We start from the raw sequence: 3,624 nt of genomic DNA, 5'->3' as shown, positions 1-3,624 counted from the left end.
TCAACCATTGTGGAAAACAGCACGGCAATTCCTCAAAGACCAAATAACAGAAATACCATTTGACCCAGCTATCCCATTACTGGGTATGTACCAAAGGAATATAAATTGTTCTACCATAAAGACCATACTATCCACAATAGCAAAGACATGGAATCAACCTAAATGTTCTTTAATGGTAGACTGGATAAAGAAGTGTGGTATATATACACCATGGTATACTATGCAGCCATAAAAAAGAACAAGATCATGTCTTTTGCAGGAACATAGATGGAGCTGGAGACCGTTTTTTCTTAGCAAACTAAGGCAGGAATAGAAGAGCAAATACCACATGTTCTCGCTTATAAGCTGGAGCTGAATGGTGAGAACACATGGACACAAAGAGGGGAACAACAGACACTGGAGCCTATTGAAGGTGGATGATGGAAGGAGGGAGAGGATCAGGAAAAATAATAATGGGCACCAGGCTTCATACCTGGGTGATAAAATAATGTGTACAACAAACTCCCATGACACAAGTTTACCAAAATAACAAACCTGCATATGTACCATGAATTTAAAATAAACATTAAGAGGAATAATTTCTTTCAAAAAATTGTTAAATTTTTCATAAATACTGGAATTTCCAATATTAGACAGTCATTTCAAACAACACTAATTTCAGATGATCCCTTTTATTTAGACGCCATGCATCTCTTTGTTTTGATCTAAAGTCACTGTCTTATGTCAGCCTACTTTTTAAAAATTCTACTTAAAATATATTTATGGTTTTAAAATAAATATATTGCCAGCTTGGAGAGACTTGGGGTACTTGTCTACACACACTCATTATCAATTCAATACAAAGGCTGCTGCAGCCACTACCAGAGTTCTTATGCCTCCTCTTGTGGAAGCCATCAATTCTTCATTTTTTAACATGTAATTTATGTATGGCCCATTCCAGTGCTTCCCGGCCTTTGTTAGCATTTGAAGACATCCTACTTGCCATCAGTCCTTCAACGTAACTGTTGAGGCTGCCTCCTTTCAGTGATTATGGCTTCTTGAGTCAAAATAATCTTTTTCTGGGTCCTGAGGATGTGGTTTGTGTATAAGTCTCTCACCTACTGAAACCATATTTTAAGTGAAATATTAGTAGATTTAAGTTCCATTGTTTTCTCTATAGAATTAACTACAGAATATTCTAGCACATATGTTTTGGTTCTTGCTGTACCAATAAGAGACTTGTAGTTCCCACTCTGTGCAGAGAAGTCTGTGGCTGCGCAACTCTTCATTGGGATCTATATGTCTGTCCAACCCATCAACCCACACCATGCTCTGGTTCATAGGGCTTTTGGGTATTTGTGCATCGCAACTGTTTTAATTATTTCCCACAGGTGATCAAAGATGTGCTCTGAAGTCCAGATCTTGATGGTGCAGGCAGTCCAGGAGATGTCTGGGCAGTGCAGGGGAAAATGAGGCAAAGAGGCTACACCTGCCCCACTGCACCCCCAGCAGGCCAACCAGCTTCGCAGTAGGCAGGCGCCATCGGCCTCATGTGAAGGACATCCCAACCCCCTCTTCCAGCACTTATTACAATGTAAACTTTAAACTATTTAAAGGAGGGGTCCCCCAACTCCCCAGACAGCTTGCCTGTACTGGACCCTGGCCTGTTAGTGAGGCAAGAAAATAGGGTCTGGAGGCCGGGAACATAAGGCCCATTCACACTTCAGCTATAACAGGAAATATCCTCTCCATAGGGCATACACCCAGTAAATGACTTTGAAGCTTTACTTCATCCTCTTCATTTACATAGGGCGTACCCCAGATAGAGGGTATTTAAACTCACAAAAACTTTGTAACGGGGCCTTTGAGCCCCTATGCTCAGGCCCACTACCACACCGTGGAGTGTACTTTTGTTTTCAATAAATCCCTTCATTCCGACCTTGCTTTGCTTGCGCATTTTGTCCAATTCTTTGTTCAAGACGTCAAGAACCTGGACACCCTCCACCGTTAGCATCAGGAGCCCCGTGGCACAGCAGGAGGGGAGTGGCCAGCAGCCCAGCGTACCACCTGAGCTCCACTTCTTGTCAGATCAGCAGAGACATTAGATTCTCATAGGTGCACGAAGCCTATTGTAAACTGCACATGCAAGGGATCTACCTTGTGTGCTCCTCCTGAGAATCTGATGCCTGATTATCTGAGGTAGAACAGCTTCATCCCCAAACTATCCCTGTCTACCAACCCCCCATCCATGGAAAATTTGTCTTCTATAAAACCAGTCCCTTGTGCCAAAAAGATTGGGGACTGCTGATTTAAAGAACACTGTTAATGTCTGTTCCCTGCCTTCATCTGCAGGGCCAGGGTCAGTTTTGAAGCAACTCCAGCAAGTGATCCACCCAGCTGTCCCCTTCCACCCTGCTAGTATCCACAGCTCCTCAAACGCCCCATGGAATTTAAACTAAAGCATGATCATGCCACTACACATCAGCCTGGGCTACCCAGGAAGACTAGCGAGACCCCAGCTCAAAAAAAAAAAAAAACTCCCTGCCCCCTTTCTGTCTGCTTCAGGCCCATCTATACCAATCTTGATTTACCAGCTCAAAATCAATTTCACGGGTGGAGAATACGGAAAGGATTTAATTAATGTGTACTGTTTCAATGGAGGAACCATAGCAATTTTGAGTACATCTGAAAGAAGGGTTCCTAAGCACATTGCATATTATTCATTCCATGAAGAGAGTTTTTCTAAATGAAAAATGTTTAGGACGCTCAGGAGAGGAAAAACAAATTAAGGAAAGATCTCCACAACACAGACCTCAAGGCTCTTATGCGTGCAGGCACAGTTCCAGTGCAAATGTCCGCAGGGACGGCATGCGGTTCCCCATTGGAGTGCCTCGGACTCCTTCCAGGGCAGTTGAAGCAGGTCGTGCTGCAGGCCTGCAGAAAGGCTGGGGTTCCTCTCCTTTCCGGGTTCCTTCCTGATGGAATCCTAGGTTTTCAGCAGCTTCCGGAGGCGGCCTGGGCGGCAGGGGGTGCCCTGGGCGTGTGTACTTCCACCTCCGCAGGCGCTGGCATCTCCAGACAGCTTCAGGCCGCTTTGCATCTCACCGTCGGTAGCATCTGCGTCTTCTTGAGCGGAGGGGAGCCCGTCTGTGGTTTCAACCATTGCCTCATCGACATGAGAGTCTAAAGGCCGTTTTTGGCCCCTCTCATATCCGGGCAGAGCTGCGTGCCTGGTAGAATCGCAGTGCAGCAGCCAGCCCGCAGCAGAGCTCCCGTAGAGCTGATGGCATTGGCAGGAGTGGCGGCTCAGCACAGGGAAGTTATCCAGTGCCCAGGCCCAGGCTTGCTGTCGGTTCAGGTCCCATGGCATGTGGGGCTCTGGGCCTGCCTGCCTCCAAGACAGCTCTTCCAAGGTTGATGGACAGAACTCCATAGCTTCAGCCTGGAAAGGCTTGACCAGGCCCAGCCATAGCTAGTCTAGGAAAAGAGCAAATGGCTCAGTCCATCGCTGACTGTGGGCTTTTATAGCATTCTGTCTTGTACAGGAAGTCGTATACCAAAATCCAATCATGTGGGGATTAACATTTATTTACCTTGCTAATTGCTTCAGACTGTGATAAGGTTATGGTAAAAATTTTATCATTC

At 45.6% G+C, this 3,624-nt stretch overlaps 1 pseudogene; it reads right to left on the bottom strand.

Annotated features, from left to right (window-relative positions):
* Window positions 1–828: 828 nt before the first annotated feature.
* On the bottom strand, window positions 829–3,349 carry LOC100579873 (annotated as a pseudogene).
* Window positions 3,350–3,624: the final 275 nt, after the last annotated feature.

The sequence above is a fragment of the Nomascus leucogenys genome, chromosome 6 (assembly GCF_006542625.1).
Source record: "Nomascus leucogenys isolate Asia chromosome 6, Asia_NLE_v1, whole genome shotgun sequence".
NCBI lineage: Eukaryota > Metazoa > Chordata > Mammalia > Primates > Hylobatidae > Nomascus > Nomascus leucogenys.
The sequence above is the reverse complement of the archived record's forward strand: the minus strand, read 5'-3'. Positions and strand labels throughout refer to the sequence as shown.